Below are 21816 nucleotides of genomic sequence, written 5' to 3'. Positions count from 1 at the left end.
GCCACATAGGGGGTGAGAATCCAGATTTCCCACTCACCCTCCAGTGACACCTGGGTGGAAGTGCTCCTCCTCACGGTTAGGTGTGAATGAGGAGTTCTGGCTCCCTATTAGTCACCTTTTTATACCTCTCATACCCCAGTAAGAGAGACAGGGGTGCCTTGTTAATGGTTTCCATTTGCCTTCCATATACACCACAGAGGCAGGGCTGGCCCTGTTAGGCGGGATAATAGTGAAGATCCTGACTTTACTATGCCTACTCCGACACTGGCCCAGCAGATAGTTTAACAAGTATCTTTTTACTGCTGCATATGGGAATGGAAATCCAGATTCCCCAAATGACTCCAGGGGCCCTATGTAATTCCATCTGCAGTTATAGTCCTGGCTCCCTTCACAGTCTTCCTGAAACCATCCTGGCAGGGAGGTCAGAGTATCTTGTTACAGCCTAGTGAGAATAGAAGTCTAGGTTTCCTACTCAGCCTTTGCAAGGTGCATGAATGGCATCAGGTGTTTTGAGTTTCTTTCTTTCTTTTTTCTCTTTCTTTCTTTCTTTTTCTTTTCCTTTCTCTCTCTCTCTCATTCTTTTTCTTTTCTTTTTTCCTGTGCTTGTTGATTAGAGTAGATCAATTTTATTTATTTATTTATTTATTTATTTTATTTATTTATTTTGACATGGAGTCTCACTTCTTCACCCAGGCTGGAGAGCAATGGTGCAATCTCGGCTCACTGCAACCTCTGCCTCCCAGGTTCAAGCAATTCTGCTGCCTCAGCCTCCCAAGTAGCTGGGATTACAGGTATGTGCCACCACACCCAGCTAATTTTGTATTTTTAGTAGAGAAGGGGTTTCCTATGTTGGCCAGGCTGGTCTCAAACTCCTGATCTCAAGTGATTGGCCTGCCTTGGCCTCCCAAAGTGCTGGGATTACAGGCGTGAGCCACTGCGGTTGGCCGCGTAGAGCAATTTTATTTTTTTTTTTGAGATGGAGTGTCGCTCTATCACCCAGGCTGGAGTGCAGTGGCACGATCTCAGCTCACTGCAAGCTCCACCTCCTGGGTTCACGCCATTCTCCTCTTTCAGCCTCCCAAGTAGCTGGGACTACAGGTGCCCACCACCACGCCTGGCTAATTTTTTGTATTGTTAGTAGAGATGGGGTTTCACTGTGTTAGCCAGGATGGTCTCGATCTCCTGACCGCATGATCCACCCGCCTCGGCCTCCCAAAGTACGGGATTACAGGCATGAGCCACTGCGCCTGGCCTTGCAATTCTTATCTAGAAGTTTTGTCTTGCTCGGGTGCCCTTTTCTTGGTCTTTTTCTACACAGAGCAGCCTTTTGTTCGGACTTTTTTTTTCTTTTTGAGATGGAGTCTGGCACTGTCACCAGGCTGGAGTGCAGTGGCGCAATCTCGGCTCACTGCAACCTCCACCTCCCGGGTTCAAGCAAATCTCCTGCCTCAGCCTCGCAAGTATCGGATTACAGGCATGCACCACCATACCTGGCTAATTTTGTATTTTTAGTAGAGATGGGGTTTCTCCATGTTGGTCAGGCTGGTCTTGAACTCCCGACTTCGTGATCTGCCCACCTCAGCCTCCCAAAGTACTGGGATTACAGGCATGAGCCACCGCTCCTGGCCTGTTTTTTTTTGTTTGTTTGTTTGTTTTTTGTTTTTTTCTTTGGGCCAATAATAGATAAACCAATGCCATGTGCCTCCTAACGAGATGCACTGAGAAGGATACATCATTGCTGTAATGGTATTTCTGTTTAAAATGTACAACCTGTAACTAAAATGAGGAAACATCAGATAAATCCGAATTGAGGTTATTGAGAACAATGATTTTAATTAAATAGTATGAAATAGAGAAAAAGTAAGTAAATACTCTATATTCCTGAATTTTAATTGGTGGGAGTATCACTTTGACCAGTCCAGCAGCAATACACATCACTAGCACATACATTATGGTATTTATGGACCATTTCCTGCTAAAAGAAACCAGGATTTCTTGGGAGAAGTGGCTGATTCCAAGTATGGGCAGAAAATTTTTAATGAGCCTGCAGTATTTTCTCATACCAGATAATAACAAAGCCAATTTAAAAAATCAGTAGATTAATGACAAAGCACTGCCAACTTGGAAAGGTTCCCAATGAACAAGGATAGGACAAATCAAGCTTAAATATAAAAATAATTTATATTTGAAACACACCAAATACATTTATATTTGAATAAATATAAATTTACATTTATATTTGAATAAATATAAATTTACATTTATATTTGAATAAATATAAATTTACATTTATATTTGAATAAATATAAATTTACATTTATATTTGAATATAAATTTACATTTATATTTGAATATAAATTTACATTTATATTTATAAAAATTTACATTTGAAACACCAAATACATTTAATTTCCCAAATTTATAGCAATATTAAAGAATCAGTGATCACGGAACAATAAGGAGCAAAGTTATTATCTTAAAAACTGATATCTAAAAGGAAAAAATATATCTTGGTTATCCTATGTGAACAATACCAGCAGGGGTATCCAAGTAGCATCAGTGGGCAGCTTCTCTTTGTGAAGTATTCCAGCTAATGTATTTCAGAATTTTTTCTTCTGGAGATAATGTATTTGTGTCATACTTGGTCTCCAAACCTGAAAAAAGCAAGAAAACAGATGTTGTTTTCCTGTACCAGGAAAAAAACCGAAAACCTTGGAGATAAGTGATGAATTGAAAATAATGTACATTAGAAATATATTTCAATAATGTTTTTACACAACTTGAAGGAGGCAAAGAGAGTTTAGAGAATAATGAAAGAGTATGTGGTGAGGGTGGTGATAAAACAAATAGGTTGTCATTGCTCTAAAATTTAAGTGTTCAAAGACTACTGGTTCCAAATGATGGAGCAGAAGAAAACTGGCTTCACTGCCCACCAACAGAAAACCCAAAACAAGTGTGCATCACCAAGATTATCACCAACAATATCCTAGAACTCAAATATGAAGATGAGTCAGTTCTGGCGCTGCAGAGAAGTGAAAAATCTCTGAGCAGTGGTAGGAGAATCAGACTTCCACATTCATGACAACTCTTCCCCCATTCTGCCTGGCACCAAACATGTAGAAAATTTCCCCTCAACTCATGGTTTCTGTAGTGGAAAAAGTGAGATTGAGGTGCACCACCATCTTCCCCACCATCTTGGGTGTCCTGGCCTTGCCTTAACCCGTGGGAAACTCTGGTTTGTAACTTGGCCAGAGGAGATGCCAAATCAGTGTGGTTAGGCCAGGCGCGGTGGCTCACACCTATAATCCCAGCACTTTGGGAGGCCGAGGTGGGCGGATCAGGAGATCAAGACCATCCTGGCTAACACGGTGAAACCCCGTCTCTACTAAAAATACAAAAAATTAGCCAGGTGTGGTGGCGGGCACCTGTAGTCCTAGCTACTCGGGAGGCTGAGGCAGGAAAATGGCGTGAACCCGGGAGGCGGGGCTTGCAGTGAGCTGAGATCATGCCACTGCACTCCAGCCTGGGCGACAGAGCAAGACTCCATCTCAAAAAAAAAAAAAAAAAAAAAAAGATATATAAGAGCTTTATCCTCTAAGCCCAACATGTAGATCTTGTTTAAACTCAGTGTGGCTGTTCAGCAGCACCATGCTGTAAGAGGTTCATTCCATTAGATCTCTTGGGCACAAACCCCTAGCCAGCCCTCCCACATGGCCAGAATACCCTCTTTGGGACCTACCCCATTAAGGAAGTGAATTGCTCCAACCGTTACTAAAGCCAAGGCGAACCAGGTTTTAAGGCACCACCTAGAGCTGAAAAGGAGGCAGTAACCTCATGATAAAGAACCTCTAAGCAAATATGTCCAGTAAAAATTGTAGGCCATGCGCGGTGGCTGACGCCTGTAATCCCAGCACTTTGGGAGGCCGAGGCGGGCAGATCACGAGGTCCGGAGATCGAGACCATCCTGGCTAACCCAGTGAAACCCCGTGTCTACTAAAAAAATGCAAAAACTTAGCTGGGTGTGGTGGCGGGCGCCTGTAGTACCAGCTACTTGGAGGCTGAGGAAGGAGAATGGTGTGAATCGGGAGGCGGAGCTTGCAGTGAGCCGAGATCGCACCACTGCACTCCAGTCTGGGTGACAGAGCGAGACTCCATCTCAAAAAAAAAAAAAAAAATTGTAACAAGCCAGAGAACATTGGAATAAATAAATAATACTTCAATGCAAAGACATCAATGTACATCCATAAGAAACATGCCTAAAGAGGGAACCATGATCTCACCAAATGAACAAAGCAAGAAACCAGTAACTCATCCTAACAAGATGGCAATATGTGAGCTCTCTGATAAAAATTGAAAATAGCAGTTCTAAAGAAACTTAGTGATTTCCAAGATAAGACTGAAAAGCAATTCAGAAATGTATCAAAGAAATTTAACAAAGAAATTGAAAAAAATAAACAGAAATCGAATCTTGCAACTAAAAAATGAATTTTCTAAACAGAATTCATTATAGGCTATCAGTGGCAGAATGGGTCCAAAAGAAGAAAGAATCCATGAGCTCCAAAATACGCTATTTGAAAATACAAAGTCAGAGGGGAAAAAAAAAAGAACACAGAATGAAAAGGAACAAAGATCATCTACAAGATGTAGAACATTACCTCAAAAGACCAAATTTAAGAATCACTGGTGTTGAGGAAAAAGTTGAGCAAGAGAAAGGGGTACAAAGATTATTTTTAAAAATATTAATAACTTTCCAGTCTTCTTTGGAAAGAAAACTTTCCAAAACTTGAGAAAGATATACATATCCAGGTACAGGAAGGTCAGAGAACAACAAACAGAGTTGACCCAAATATGATTACCCCAAGTCATATAATAAACTCTCAAAGGTCAAGGAAAAAGAGAGGATCCTGAAAGCAGTAAGAGAAAATAAACAAATGGCATTTAAAGGAGCTCTAATTCATCTGGTAACAGACTTATCAATGGAAACCATACAGGACAGGAGGGAGTCAAATGACATATTAGAAGTGCCAAAAGAATAAACATTGCCATCCAAGAATACTGTATCCAGAAAAGTTAGCTTTCAAATATGAAAGAGAAAGTTTTTCCCAGACAAACAAATGCTAAGAGAATTCACCACCACCACATCCATGTTGCAAGAAATGCTAAAGGGAGTTTTTCTTTTTTCTTTTTTGTCCTTTTCTATTTTTTGAGACAGGGTCTCACTTCGTCACCCAGGCTGGAGTATAGTGGTGCGATCTTGGCTCACTGCAGCCTCAACCTCCCAGGTTCAAGCAATCCTCCCACCTCAGCCTCTCGAGCAGCTGGGACTACAGGTGTGTGCCACCATGCCCAGCTAATTTTGGTATTTTTTTTTATAGAGATGGGGTTTTGCCATGTTGCACAGGTTGGTCTCAAACTCCTGAGCTCAAGTATCTGCCCACCTTGGCCTCCCAAAGTGCTAGGATTACAGGCATGAGCCACTGCACACAGCCTAGGAGTTTTTCAATCTGAAAGAAAGAACATTAATGTGCAAAAAGTTTTTTCTTTTTTTTTTTTTTTTTTTGGAGACGGAGTCTCGCTCTGTCACCCAGGCTGGAGTGCAGTGGCGCGATCTTGGCTCACTACAAGCTCCGCCTCCCAGGTTCACGCCATTCTCCTGCCTCAGCCTCTCAAGTAGCTGGGACTACAGGCGCCCGCCACCAGGCCTGGCTAATTTTTTGTATTTTTAGTAGAGACGGGGTTTCACCGTGGTCTCGATCTCCTGACCTTGTGATCCGCCCGCCTCGGCCTCCCAAAGTGCTGGGATTACAAGCGTGAGCCACCACGCCCGGCCGCAAAAAGTTTTTTCAAAGAAGGTACAAAGCCCACCAGTAAAATTAAGTAAACGGACAAACTCAGGATACTCTACTACTATAAATGTGTGTAATTCACTTATAACTCTAGCATGAAGCCCAAAAGACATATCTATTAAAAACAATAATGGCCACAGCAACCTCTTAAGAGAGAGGTAATATAAACATATGTAAATTTGGAGAACTAAAAGTAAAAACTGGGGGAAGGGGTTAAAGTGTGGAAAATTTTTTCCATTTTTCTTTATTTCTATTCTTTTATTTGTGATCTAAGATAGGTTGGCACCTCTTTAAAGTAATTTACTGTATCTATACTATGTTTTTTGTAAGCCTCATAGTAACCACAATGCAAAAACCTATGAAAGAGTCACTAAAAATAAAAAGCAATGAATTAAAACACCTTACCAGAGAAAAATCACTTAATCACAAAGGGAGACAGGAAAGAAGAAAGGAGGAGAGGAGTAAAACAGGCAATAAAATGGCAGTTTTAAGTACTTATTTATCAAAAATAATACTGAATGTAAATGAACTCAGTTCCCCAGTTAAAGGCATACAGTGGCTGAATGAATAAAGATAAAACACAACTATATGCTGCTGACAAGAAACCCACTTTACCTATAAAAATACACACAGATTGAAAGTGAAGACATGGAAAAAGATACCCCATGCAACTGGAAACTAGAAAAGAGCAGAAGTAGTTATAGTTTTATGAAGTAAAATAGACTATAAATCAAAGACTAAAAAGAGACAAAGATGGTCACTATATAATGATTAAGGGGTCAATTCAGAAACAGAATATAACAATTATAAATATATTTGCACACAACACTGGAGCTCCCATGTATATAAAGGAAACAATACAGCTAAAGGGAGAGATGGACTACAATATAATAATAGGAGATTTAACACACCATTTTCAGTAATGGACATATCATCCAGAGAGAAAATCAACAAATATCAGAGGTAAGCTACACACTAGACCTAATAGGCCTGATATTTACAGAGCATTTCACCCAACTGCTGGAGAATACACATTCTTTTCATTAGCACATGGCATATTCTCCAGAATAGACCATATCTTCCATGACAAAACAAGTCTAAACAAATGTTTAAAAGTAGAAGTCATATCCAGTATCTTTTCTGACCACAATGGAATAAAACTAGAAATAAATAACAAGAGGAACCTCAAACACTTCATAAACACATAGAAATTAAACAACATATTAATGAATGACCAATGGATCAGTGAAGAAATTAAGAAGGAAATTTAAGGCCAGACACAGTGGCTCATGCCTGTAATCTCACCACTTTGGGATGCTAGGCAGGAGGAAGGCTTGAGTCCAGGAGTTTGAGACCAGCCTGTGCAACATAGTGAGACCTTGTCTCTACTAAAAATTAAAAAATTGACTGAGCATGTGGCATATGCTTATAGTCTCAGCTACTTGGGAGGCTGAGGCAGGAGGATGCTTAAGCTGAGGAGGTTGAGGTTGCAGTGAGCTATGATCATACCACTGCACTGGGCAACAGAGCAAGAACATATCCCAACCAAAAAAGGAAATTTTAAAATATCTTGAAACATATGAAAATGGAAATATACCAAAATCTGTGGGACACAGCAAAAGCAGTATTAAGAAGGAAGTTTATAGAAATACATGTCTATATCAGAAAACTAGAAACACTTCAAATAAACAATCTAATGATGCACCTCAAGGAACTAGAAAAGCAAGAACAAACCAAACCCAAAAGAGTAGAAGTAAAGAAATAATAAAGATATGAGCAGAAATAAATGAAATTGAGGCTAAAACAACAACAACAAAAACAGGCTAGCCATGGTGGCTCACACCTAGAATCTCAGCACTTTGAGTGGCTGTAGCAGGAGGATCACTTGACGCTAGGAGTTCAAGACCAGCCTGGGCAACAAAGTGAGGCACCATCTCTACAAAATAAAACAAAAAATTTTACCCAGGCACAGTGGCAAGTGCCTATACTCCCAACTACTTAGGAGGCTAAAGGCAGGAGGACGGCTTGACCCCATGAGTTCAGAGGGTGCAACAAGCTTTGATTGTGTGACTGCACTCTAGATTGGGCAACAGAGTGAGACCCTATCTCTAAAAAAGTAGAAAAGGCCAGGATCAGTAGCTCACACCTGTAATCCCAGCACTTTGGGAGGCTGAGGCGGGCAGATCACCTGAGGTCGGGAGTTCAAGACCAGCCTAACCAACATGGAGAAACCCCGTTTCTACTAAAAATATAAAAATTAGCTGGGTGTTGTGGCACATGCCTGTAATCCCAGCTACTTGGGAGGCTGAGGCAGGAGAATTGCTTGAATGCCAGAGGCAGAGGTTGGGGTGAGCTGAGATCGTGCCATTGTACTCCAGCCTGGGGAGCAAGAGCAAAACTCCATCTAAAAAAAGAAAGAAAAAAGAAAATACAGTAGATCAGTGAAATAAAAAGTTGATTCTTTGAAAAGATAAAATCAACAAACCTTTAGGTAGACTAAGAAGAAAAAAAAAGATCCAAGTAAATAAAATCAGAAATGAGGCTGGGCACAGTGGCTCACGCTTGTAATCCCAGCAGTTTGGGAGGCCGAGGCTGGCGGATCACGAGGTCAGGAGATTGAGACCACGGTGAAACCTCGTCTCTACTAAAAATACAAAAAAATTAGCTGGGAGTGGTGGCGGGCACCTGTAGTCCCAGCTACTTGGAGAGGCCAAGCCAGGAGAATGGCGTGAACCCAGGAGGCGGAGCTTGCAGTGAACTGAGATCGCACCACTGCACTCCAGCCTGGGTGACAGAGTGAGACTCCATCTCAAAAAAAAAAAAAAAAAATCAGAAATGAAGAAGATTGTTGGGCATGGTGGCTTATATCTGTAATCCCAGCACTTTGGGAGGCCAAGGCAAGAGGAGCACCTGAGCCTAGACAACACAGTAAGACCCCATCTCTACAAAATTAGTCCCATCTCTAAAAAATTAGCCAGGCCTGGTGGTGCACGCCTATAGTCCCAGGTACTTGGGAGGCTGAGTCGAGAGGATCCTTCCAGCCCAGGAATTCAAGACTGCAGTGAGCTATGATTGTGCCACTGCACTCCAGCCTGGGCCACAGAGGGAGAGATCCAGTTTGTTTTTCTTAATAAAAGGACACATAATAACAGACCACAAAGAATCATCAGAGACAATCATGAACAACTATATGGCAACAAGTTGGAAAACCCAGAAGAAATGGATAAACTCCTGGAGACATACAGCAGATCGAAGCCATAATAAAATGTCTACCATTGAAGAAAAGCCCAGGACCGTATGGCTTCACTGCTGAATCAAACATTTAAAGAAGAACTAGTACCAATTCTACTGAAACTCTTCACAAAAATTGAAGAGGAGGACCAGCATAACTCTGATACCAAAATCAGACATGAGTACAACAAAGAAAACTACATCTTCACTGATGAAGAAAGATGCAAAAATCCTTAAGAAATTAATAGCAAACTGAATTCAGCAACACATTTAAAAGATCATTTACTGGCCGGGCGCGGTGGCTCACGCCTGTAATCCCAGCACTTTGGGTGGCCAAGGTGGGTAGATCACTTGAGCTCAGGAGTTCAAAACCAGTCTGGTCAACATGGTGAAACCTTGTCTCTACTAAAAATACAAAAAACTTAGCTGGGCACGGTGGCATGTGCCTGTAATCCTAGCTGCTGGGGAGGCTGAGGCAGGAGAATTACTTGAACCCGGGAGGCAGAGGTTGCAGTGAGCTGAGATCGTGCCACTGCACTCCAGCCTGGGGGACAGAGCAAGACTCCGTCTCAAAAAAAAAAAAAAAAAATCATTCACCTTGATCAAATGAAATTCATCCCAGGGATGCAAGGATGGCTCAATGTACACAAATCAATAAATGTGGTACATCACATTCACAGAATCAAAAACAAAAACCACATGATTATTTGAATAGATGCTGAAAAAGCATTTGATAAAATTCAACATCCGTTTATGATAAAAACCCTCATCAAAGTGGGTATAGAAGGAACATACCGGCCGGGCGTGGTGGCTCACGCTTGTAATCCCAGCACTTTGGGAGGCCGAGGCGGGCAGATCACGAGGTCAGGAGATCGAGACCACGGTGAAATCCCGTCTCTACTAAAAATACAAAAAAATTAGCCGGGCGTGGTGGCGGGCGTCTGTAGTCCCAGCTACTCGGAGAGGCTGAGGCAGGAGAATGGCGTGAACCCAGGAGGCAGAGCTTGCAGTGAGCCAAGATTGCGCCACTGCACTCCAGCCTGGGCGACAGAGCGAGACTCCGTCTCAAAAAAAAAAAAAAAAGAAGGAACATACCTCTAAATAATAAAGGCCATATATGACAGACTTACAGCTAACATTGTACTGAGTGGGGAAAAATTAAAGGTATTGTAGGGAGACCCCCTGAAACTATTGCTATGGAATAAAAGATGAAATGCTCCTGATTATTGTGAATACAAAGTTGCATGCAGGATTGTGTAAAGACAATGCCAGGTTGGACTGCCAGAATGAGCCAACAGCACGTGATGTGCTTCCCCCTGCAGAGAGCCTATGAATGGATGTGCAATCAGGGAGGTTTCACATCACCAAGATTCCTATCCCAGAAAAGCAGATGTTCATAGCTCTGGGACTAGAATGCGACCCTTGTGGCGAGCCTATAAATGGACACATGGGGGCACCTGTTCACATGGATAAGATAGGGCTATAAATGCCCTCATCTTGCCACAGCTCTTCTAGGCCTCTTTAGGGTTAAGGCATACTCCCTTCTGAGAATTTCTGGTCTAACCAGTTGTCTAGCTTCACATCCTGTTTCTATGGGTGGTCTGTAACCAGCTTTTGCTGCAACTGTTACTGCTGATTAATGTCTTGCTAATCATAGGTTATGGAGACTTGTGTTTCTGTTTTAAGGCTCTGTTAGAAATTACTGATGCACACTATTGTAAATTCTTATCTCTGTATACTGTACTTCTGCATACAGATGTTATGTTAAAGAATTACTTCATCCCCATGTGACCATCTCACCTCATAATCAAATGACCCTAAATCCCTCACTAACCTGCCCCCGCCCTCATTAAACTTAATAATAAATGCTGGTATATCCAGTGCATTGCTGGCATCACAGGACCAGAAGGTGGTGACCCACCTGGACCCAGCTTTCACTATCTTGTGTGTGTCTATTATTTCTCAACCTGCCGATCCACCTGGGAACAAAGAGAGAGCCCCATTGCATTGCAGGCTGCTGGCCAGATCCCGCAATAAGGTATGTTCTCTAAGATCTGAAACAAGACAGAAATGCTCACCTTTACCACCTTTATTCAACATAGTGCTGGAAGTCCTGGCAAGAGCAATTAAGCAAGAAAAAAAAAAAGGGCATCCAAATTGAAAAAGAAGTCAAATTCTGCACAAGACATGATCTTATATACTTAATAAATTAAAGACTCCACCAAAAAACAATTAGAACTTAAAAATGAATTCAGTAAGGTTGCAGATACATAATCAACATATCAAAATCATAACATTTATATACACTAACAGCAAATAACCTGAAAAAGAAATCAAGGAAAGCAATCACACTTAAGTAGCTACAAAGAATAGAAAATAGCTACAAAGTATAGAAAATCCATAGGAATCAAGTTAACCAAAGAAGTGAAAGATGTATATGAGGAAAACTATGAAAAGCTGATGAAAGAAGTAGAATATGACACACAAAAAATGGGAAGATATTCCATGCTCATGGATTAGAATAATTAAAATGACAATACTACCCAAAGCAATTTATAGATTCAATGCAATCTCTATCAAAATGCCAATGACATTCTTCATAGAAATAGGAAAAAAATCCTAAAATGTATGTAGAACCACAAAAGACCCTGAAGAGCCAAAGGAATTCTGAGCAAAAAGAACAAAGCTGGAGACATCATACTACCTGACTTAAATTTTCTACAAACCTATAGTAACCAAATCAGCATAGTACTGGCATAAAAACAGACACAGACCGATGGAACAGAATAGAGAACCCAAATATCAATCCATACATTTACAACCAACTAATCTTTGACAAAGGTGCCAAGAATATACAGTGGGGAAAGGAATGTTTTTTCAACAAATGGTGCTGGGAAATTTGGATAATTACATGCAGAAGAATGAAACTAGACCTCTATCTTTACCATACACAAAAATCAAGTCAAAATGTAAGACCTGCTACTAGAAAATATTGGGGAAACACTCATGGACATTGGTCTACACAAAGACTTTTTTTGTATAAGACCGCAAAAGCACAGGCAACAAAAGCAAGATTCCACCAAAAAACTGTCAGAACTGAAAAATGAATTCAGTCAGACAACTGAGATTACATCAAAATAAAGTTTCTGTGCAGCAAAGGAAACAATCAATAACATGAAGAGACAACCCACAAGACGGGAGAAAATATTTGCAAACAACCCATCTGACAGGGGATTAGTATTCTCTTATATAATTATATATATGAGAATATATAAGAACATATAAGGAGCTCAGACAACTCAATAGCAAAAAAAAATAACCCGATTAAAAAAATGGGCAAAAGATCTGAACAGACATTTCTCAAAAGAAGACATACAGAAGGCCAGTGGGTATATGAAAAAAATCTCAATATCACTAATCATCAGAGAAATGCAAATCAAAACTACAAAGAGATATCATCTCACCCCAATTAGGATAGCTATTATCAGAAGGACAAAAAAATAACAAATGCTGGCAAGGACACAAAGAAAAGGGAACCCTTATATGCTGTTGGTAGGAATACAAACTAGTATAGCTACTATGGAAAACAGTTTGGAGGTCCCTCAAAAAACTAAAAATAGGACTATCATATGATCCACCAATCCCACTGCTGGGCATATACACAAAAGAAAGGAAATCAGTATATCGAAAAGACAACTGCACTCCATGTTTGCTGCAGCACTGTCCACAATAGCCAAGATTTGGAAGCAACCTCAGTGTCCATCAACAGATGAATGGATAAAGAAAATGTAGTTGTGTACACGAGGGAATAATATTCAGCCATAAAAAAAAAATGAGATCCTGGTCGGGCGCGGTGGCTCACGCCTGTAATCCCAGCACTTTGGGAGGCCGAGGCGGGTGGATCACGAGGTCAGGAGATCGAGACCATCCTGGTTAACACGGTGAAACCCCGTCTCTACTAAAAATACAAAAAATTAGCCGGGCGCCTGTAGTCCCAGCTACTCGGGGGGCTGAGGCAGGAGGATGGCGTGAACCCGGGAGGCGGAGCTTGCAGTGAGCCGAGATTGCGCCACTGCACTCCGGGCTGGGCAAAAGAGCGAGACCCTGTCTCAAAAAAAAAAAAAAAAAAAAAAAACAAACAAAAAAATGAGATCCTGTCATTTGCAACAACATGGATGGAATTTGAGATCATTATGTTAAGTAAGCCAGGCAGAGAATGACAAACATCACAGGTTCTCACTTATTTGTGGAATCTAAAAATCAAAACAATTGAACTCACAGACAGAGAGAGTAGAAGGATGGTTAATGGAGGCTGAGAAAAGTCACGGGGGAAGTGATGAGGGTTAATGGGTAAAAAAAGAATGAATAAGACCTACTATTTGATAACACAACGGGGTGACTATACTCAATAATAAAGTAATTGTACATTTAAAAATACCTAAAAGAGTATAACTGGATTATTTGTAACACAAAAGATAAATGCCTGAAAGGATGGATACCCCATTCTCCATGATGTGATTATTATGCACTGCATTCCTGTGTCAAAACATCTCATATACCCTATAAATATACACACTTACCGTGTACCCACAAAAGTTACAAATTAAAAAAAAAATTTAAAGAAAAAAGATTTTAAGGCTGGGCGCAGTGGCTCATGCCTGTAATCCCAGCACTTTGGGAGGCCGAGGCAGGTGGATCACCTGAGGTCAGGAGTTCGAGACCAGCTTTGCCAACATGGTGAAACCTCGTCTCTACTAAAAATACAGAAAATTAGCTGGGCGTGGTGGTGTGTGCCTGTAATCCCAGACACTTGGGAGGCTGAGGCAAGAGAATCGCTTGAACCTGGGTGGCGGAGGTTGCAGTGAGCTGAGATGTTGCCATTGCACTCCAGCCTGGGCAACAGAGCAACACTCTGTCTCAAAAAAAAAAAGAAAAGAAAAAAGATTTTAAAAAACCACAGCCAAATAGCAAGAAGGAATATACTGAATATTCCCAACAACAACAAAAAAGATGTTTGAAGTGATGGTTATACTATTACTAATTACCCTGATCTGCTGACTATATGTTATATGTACCAAAATATCACTGTGTTCCCCACAAATGCGTACAATTTTTCTGTCAATTTCAAAAATAAAATGTTTGTGGAAAAAAAAGGACATGATAAGGCCAGGTGTGGTGGCTCACTCACGCCTGTAATCCCAGCACTTTAGGAGGCTGAGGCAAGTGGATCACTTGAGCTCAGGAGTTCAAGACCAGCCTGGGCAACATGACGAAACCCTGTCTCTACAAAAAGTTAGCATGATACAGTGGCACATGCCTGTAGTCCCAGCTACTTGGGAGGCTAAAGGTGGAGAATTGCTTGAGCCCGGGAGGCAGAGGTTGCAGTGTGCCAAGATCATGCCACTGCACTTCAGAGACTGGGCAACAGAGTAACACTCCCCCCACCCCCCACCAAAAAAAAAAAGAACATAATAAACGTAAAGAATACATGTATATTATAGACATTAGAGCAAATCCTAAAAAATATAAAAACAGAGGTTTAACTAATAAACCATAGTAGAGATAAAATGGAATCATAAAAAACAATTGTAAAGAAGAAAGGAAAAGGCCAGGCATGGTGGCTAATGCCTATAATCCCAGCACTTTGAGAGGCTGAGGCAGGCAGATCACGAGGTCAGGAGATCGAGACTATCCTGGCCAACATGGTGAAACCCCATCCCTACTAAAAATACAAAAAATTAGCTGGGCATGGTGGCACGCATCTGTAATCCCATCTTGGGAGGCTGAGGCAGGAGAATCGCTTGAACCCAGGAGTTGGAGGTTGAAGTGAGGCGAGATCACCCCACTGCACTCCAGCCTGGTGACAAAGCAAGACTCCACCTCAAAAAAAAAAGGAACAAACAACGGTTAGGACAAAACAAATGGCAAGCTGGTGGAACTAAATCTAACCATACTGATACTCACTTGAGATGTTAATAATCTAAACCAGGGATCAGAAAACTTTATCAATAAAGGGCCAGAGTGTAAATACAGGTTTTCTGGACCCATAGAGTCTCTGTCAAATAATTCAACCCCTTAGTTGTAGCAGAAAAGCAATTTAAAACATGTAAACAAATGAGCATTTGTTGTATTCCAACAAAGCTTTATATATAAAACAGGTGACAGGCTGGATTTATCCTGGGAACCATAGTTTGCCATTCCCTGACCTAAACACTCCAACTAAAGACAGAGATTGTCAGATTGTATAAAAATGTAAGAACACAGCCAGGCCTCACGGCACGTGCCTGTAGTGCTAGCTACTGGGGAGGCTGAGGCAGGAGGATTGCTTGAGCCCAGGAGGTTGAGGCAGCAGTGAGTTGTGACTGCACCACTGCTCTCCAGCCTCGGTGACAGAGCAAAACCGTGTCTCAAAACAACAATAACAGCAAAACACCAGACTAAAACTCTACATTGTCTACAAGACACCCACTTTAAATTTAAACATCTAGATAGTTTAAAAGTAAAAAAAATGATGGGAAGAGCTATACCATGCAACCATCAATCATGGCTATATTAATGTCAGACAAAATAGACTTCAGAATAAGGACTGTTACAAGGAACAAAGAGGGAATTTTATAATGATAAATGGGAAAAACAATCCTGAATGTGTAAGTACATAATAACAGAGCTCCAAAATGCACAGATTAAAAACAGATAAAACTGAAAAAGATATAGAGAGATACACAATTTTAGTTAGATATTTCAACACTCCCCTATCACTGATAGAACAAGTAGACACAAAACTAATTTTAAAAGGAGAAATATTCTGTGATTCCACTTTTGTGAGGTACTTAGAGCATTCACATTTATACATACAGGAAATAGAACAGTAGTCACCAGAGGTTAGGAGATTGGTGAAAGGGGAAATGGGAAATGTTAGAAAGGTTTACAGTTTCACTTTTACAAAATGAAAAGGGTTCTGGAGATGGACGTTGGTTGTACATTATGAATGTACTTAGTACTGACTGTACACTTAAAAATAGTTAAGATGGTAAATTTTGTTATATGTATTTTACAATAAAAATTTTGAACAAAATATTAATTGGTTTTTTGAAAAGATCAATAAAATTGATAAACCTCTAAGCAGACTGATCAAAAGAGAGACAGAACACACAAACTGCCAATGTCAGAAGTGAAAGTGTGGACATCAAAACTACAGGCCGGGTGCGGTGGCTCATGCCTGTAATCCCAGCACTTTGGAGGGTCGAGGCGAGTGGATCACCTGAGGTCAGGAGTTCGAGACCAGCCTGGCCAACATGGTGACACCCCCGTCTCTAAAGTACAAAATTAGCTGGGCATGGTGGCACATGCTTGTAATCCCAGCTACCTGGGAGGCTGAGGCAGGAGAATCGCTTGAAACCAGGAGGCAGAGGTTGAAGTAAGCTGAGATTGCGCCATTGCACTCCAGCCTGGGAAACAAGAGTGAAACTCTGCCTCAAAAACAAAAACAAAAAAACAAAACCTACAGTTATAAAAAGCAGATCTGGCTGGGCGTGGCGGCTCATGCTTGTAATCCTAGCACTTTCAGAGGCCGAAGCAGGCGGATCACCTGAGGTTGGGAGTTCCAGACCAGCCTGACCAACATGGAGAAAACCCGTCTCTATTAAAAATACAAAATTAGCCAGGTGTTGTGGCACATACCTGTAATCCCAGCTACTCGGGAGGCTGAGGCAGGAGATCACTTGAACCTGGGAGGCAGAGGTTGCGGTGAGCCAAGTTCGCGCCATTGCACTCCACCCTGGGCAACAAGACCAAAACTCCATCTCAAAAAAAAAAAAAAAAAAAGAAGATCTGCAGTTGAAGCAAGCTGTGAATAAGCAGGGAGGGAAGGACTGACTGCAAAGGGACATGAGGGGACTTTTTGGGATGATGGAAACATCCTCTATGATTGTGATGGTAGCTAAACAAATACTGATATCAACATTAATCAAGTTGTTCATTTCAAAGTATGAATTGTAATCTATGTAAATTATACCTCAACCAACTTAATAAAAATATAACAAGTTATGAGGTCTTGTCTTTGAATAGTGGAAGATACAATCTCTGGCTAAATATAGGCCCAAGTGGTTTTATTTGTAGCTTGACATAGTTCCTTTATTAAAATTTGTTTTTGTTTTTTCTTTGAGACAATCTTGCTCTGTCACCCAGGCTGGAGTGCAGTGGCGAGATCTTGGCTCACTGCAACCTCCACCTCCCGGGTTCAAGCAATTCTCCTGCCTCAGCATCCCAAGTAGCTGGGATTACAGGCGCCCACCACCATGCCTGGCTAATTTTTATATTTTTAGTAGAGGCAGGGTTTCACCATGGTGGCCAGGCTGTTCTTGAACTCCTGACCTCAAATGATCCACCCACCTCGGCCTCCCAAAGTGCTGGGATTACAGGTGTGAGCCACCATGCCCAGCCAAAAATTGTTTTAATTAACAAAACCATAAACCTACATCAATCATCCTTAATGGTGAACATTAAAAATATTCCCTTGGCCAGGCACGATGGCTTACACCTGTAATCCCAGCACTTCGGGAGGCCGAGGAGGGCAGATGGCTTGAGCCCAGAAGTTTGACAGTGGCCTTGACAACATGCAAAACCCCGTCTCTGCAAATACAAAAATGAGCCGGGCATGGTGGTGCACACCTGTAGTCCCAGGTACTTGGCAGGCTGAGGTGGAAGGATTGATTGAGCCTGGGAGGTTGGGGCTGCAGTGAGCAGTGATCATGCCACTGCCCTCAAGCCTAGTGACAGAGTGAGACCATGTCTCAAAAAAAAAAAAAAAAAAAGAAACTTCACTTCACTTAAAGAAAGGGTCAAGATGAGGAAACTAGTTAGTGCTGTAGACATTCATATTATACATATGATCCAAGCTACAAGTATAAATTAAGAAATAAGGCATATAAAAAGGAATAGGCAAATACTTTTATTTACAAATAATACTAACATCTCTTTAGACAATTCAATCTCATGAAGAAACCATTTCATCTACTAAAGTAGTTCATCAGTGTTACAATCCTTAGACAAAAACCAACAGTTTAGTACATAGTAATAGTAATCAATTACATAACAGAAAAAAACATCCCAATCATATTATAAACAAAAACCATTAAGTATCTAGAATTAAGTAAAACAAGAAATGTGTTCAGTAAAACAAGAAATGTGTTTAGTTAGTAAAACTAAAGCACATAAAAGAATACCTGCTGAAATAAAGATATACCAGGTACAAGAGAAAAACTCAATGTCATAAAGATGTCAATAATGATTCTTTTCTTTCTAATACTATAGCAGAGTAGAAATATTGAAACTCCTCTGTTAAAAGGATTTACCGGCCGGGCACGTGGCTCCCGCCTGTAATCCCAGCACTTTGGGAGGCCGAGGCGGGCGGATCACCTGAGGTCTGGAGTTCCAGCCCAGCCTCAATATGGAGAAACCCTGTCTCTACTAAAAATACAAAATTAGCCGGGCGTGGTGGTGCACGCCTGTAATCCCAGCTACTCGGGAGGCTGAGGCAGAATTGTTTGAACCTGGGAGGCAGAGGTTGCGGTAAGCCGAGATCTCACCATTGGACTCCAGCCTGGGCAACAATAGCTAAACACCGTCTCAAAAAAAAAAAGATTTACCCCAAATAGATCATCTTTGGTCAGTAAGAATATACAAGTGATCTTTCTGTCTTCATTGTGCTTTTCTCTGCTCTTTAAAAAATTCTTCTTTTTTCATAAAAAGTTAATTTTTAAAAGTGAAAAGTAAAAACATTAAAAAAGAGTACTGGCTGAACACAGTGGCTCACACCTGTAATCCCAGCACCTAGGAGGCTGAGGTGGGACGATCAACTGAGCCCAAGAGTTCAAGACCAGCTTGGGCAACATGGTGAAACGCTGTCTCTACAAAAGATACAAAAATTAGCTAGGTGTGGTGGTGTGCGCCTGTAGTCCTTGCTACTCGGGAGGCTGAGGGGGGATCGATTGAGCCCGGGAAGTTGAGGCTGCGGCGAGCCAAGATTGTGGCATTACACTCCAGCCTGGGCAACGCAGCAAAAACCTGTCACACAGAAAAAGACAACTGTGAACTGTAAAAAGCACTCCTCCATCTTCACCCTGTCTGTATATATTTATGTTTAAATATCTCCAAGGAAGCAGTTACAAAAATATGGAGAATAATAAATGACAGAGTAAGAATTTGAGAACAAACATTTGATTTGTTTCCATAAATTGAGACAAACCTCAACTGACTACAAATTGAGACAAAAGCATCAATTGAGCCGGGCAGGGTGGCTCATGCCTGTAATCCCAGCACTTTGGGAGGCCGAGGTGGGCGGATCATGAGGTCAGGAGATCGAGACCATCCTGGCTAACACAGTGAAACCCCGTCTCTACCAAAAATACAAAAAAATTAGCCAGGCGTGGTGGCAGGCACCTGTAGTCCCAGCTACTCGGGAGGCTGAGGCAGGAGAATGGCGTGAACCCGGGAGGTGGAGCTTGCAGTGAGTCGAGATCGCGCCACTGCACTCCAGCCTGGGTGACAGAATGAGACTCTGTCTCAAAAAAAATCAATTGAGACAAAGCCTCAATTGATTAACCTTAAAATAACCTTCTTAAAAGATAGGTGTGTGTGTGTATATATATATATAAATCATCCATAGGCATATTAGTAAAAGTACAAATCAACAGATATGTAAGTTTTAGAGAAGTGTTAAATTTTTAAAACGCAAGTGTAATTTAAGTAGAATGAAATACAACAATCTGAAGTGCATAGATGATGAGGTAAGATTTTTTTCATCAACTTTATTGAAGTGTAATTTACATATAATAAAATGCAACCATATGTCTACGTTCATGCAAATACCACCTTGTAAGAAATGCCTTTCCTGACTACCTTATCTAAATTAGCCCTGCCCAGAGTTCAGAGACCAGCCTGACCAACATGGAGAAACCCCGTCTCTACTAAATAATACAAAAATTAGCCGGGCATGGTGGAGCATGCCTGTAATCCCAGTTACTCAGGAGGCTGAGGCAAGAGAATCGCTTGAATCCGGGAGGCAGAGGTTGCAGTGAGCCGAGATCGTGCCATTGCACTCCAGCCTGGGCAACAAGAGCAAAACTCCATCTCAAAAAAAAAAAAAAAAAAAAAAAAAAAAAGTGCCAGGTGCAGTGGCTCATGATTGTAATCCCAGCACTCTGGGAGTCCAAGGTGGGCCATTCTTTATATTCATAAGGTGAGAAGATTGCTTGAAGACAGGAATTCAAGACCAGCCTGGGTAACAAAGCAAGACTGCAACTCAACTGAAATAAAAAATAAAAACTTAGCTGGGTGTCATGGTGCTGCTGGGAGTATAGCAGTGAGGACGACCAGAGGTCACACTTTTGTCACCATCTTGGATTTGGCCAACTTCTTTACTGCAAGATGTTTTATCAGCAAGGTCTTTATGACCTGTATCTTATGCTGACCTCATATCTCATCTTGTGACTTAGAATGCCTTAACTGTCTAGGAATGCAGTCCTGTAGGTTTCAGTGTTACTTTACACAGCTCCTATTCAAGAAGTTGCTCTGGTTTACACGCCTCTGATAGAACCATGCAGTGAACAAGTCTATTGGCTCCATTTATTCACCAGCATGTGCTCACTTTGTATCTGTGTCACATTTGGATGATCCCAACAATATTTCAACTTTCTCATTGTCATTATATCCATTATGTTGGCCTATGATTATCTTTGGCACCACTACTTGTTTTAGGGCATCACAAACTGTGTCCATATAAGACAGCAAACTTAATTGATAAACATGGTGTGTGTTCTGACTACAAACTTAATTGATAAACACTGTGTGTGTTCTGACTGCTCCACTGACTGGCTCACTGCAACATCCACCTCCTAGGTTCAAGCGATTCTCCAGCCTTGCCTCCTGAATAGCTGGGATTACAGGCATACGCCACCATGTTCTGGCTAATTTTGTATTTTTAGTACAGATGGAGTTTCAACATGTTGGCCAGGCTGGTCTTGAACTCTTAACCTCAGGTGATCCACCCACCTCAGCCTCGGAAAGTGCTGGCATTACAGGTGTGAGCCACCGCACCCAGCTTGGAATTTCTAATATAAATTGCCCACTGGATCCAAAGGAGAAGGTGCACACAGACTTTAGTTTTGCTTGCTTTCTTTCCAGCAAGGACTTTCTTAGCCATCTTTGCAGTTATGGGCTAAAGTAGACAGGGAAATAGACAGGGAAGGTGAAGCTTAAAAAAAGTCAGTAATCAAACATGAAAAATATAGTCACACTTATTTATTATAAAAAAACTATTACTAGCCAGGCACGGTGGCTCACACCTGTAATCCCAGCACTTTGGGAGGCCGAGGCAGGGGGATCACGAGGTCAAGAGTTTGAGACCACCCTGACCAACACAGTGAAACCCTGTCTCTACTAAAAATACAAAAATTAGCCGAGCATGGTGGTGCATGCCTGTAATCTCAGCTACTCAGCAGGCAGAGGCAGGAGAATCACTTGAACCTGGGAGGCAGAGGTTGCAGTGAGCCAAGATAGCACCACTGCACTCCAGCCTGGGCAATAGAGCAAGACTCCATTTCAAAACAAAACAAACAAACAAAAAATATACAAAAACAACTATTGCCATCAACATTTTATCAATTAGTAATTTTGGCACAGAGAATTTACATAACTAGCCTAATGTCACGTAGGTAGTAAATGGTTGTCTTTTGTCATT

At 41.3% G+C, this 21816-nt stretch overlaps 1 protein-coding gene across 1 annotated transcript in view; it reads left to right on the top strand.

The window, feature by feature from the left end:
• ZNF567 (zinc finger protein 567) overlaps positions 1 to 21816 on the top strand; it is an 84781-nt gene that overhangs the window by 33320 nt on the left and 29645 nt on the right. Inside the window, exon 8 of the transcript XR_009209288.1 lies at positions 694 to 791. The gene's annotated coding sequence lies outside the window, so the exon portion shown is untranslated. The remainder of the gene's footprint in view (positions 1 to 693; positions 792 to 21816) is intronic.

Source organism: Hylobates moloch, unplaced genomic scaffold (genome assembly GCF_009828535.3).
Source record: "Hylobates moloch isolate HMO894 unplaced genomic scaffold, HMol_V3 SCAFFOLD_13, whole genome shotgun sequence".
Classification (NCBI taxonomy): domain Eukaryota; kingdom Metazoa; phylum Chordata; class Mammalia; order Primates; family Hylobatidae; genus Hylobates; species Hylobates moloch.
This window is presented reverse-complemented; position numbering and strand designations above follow the sequence as displayed.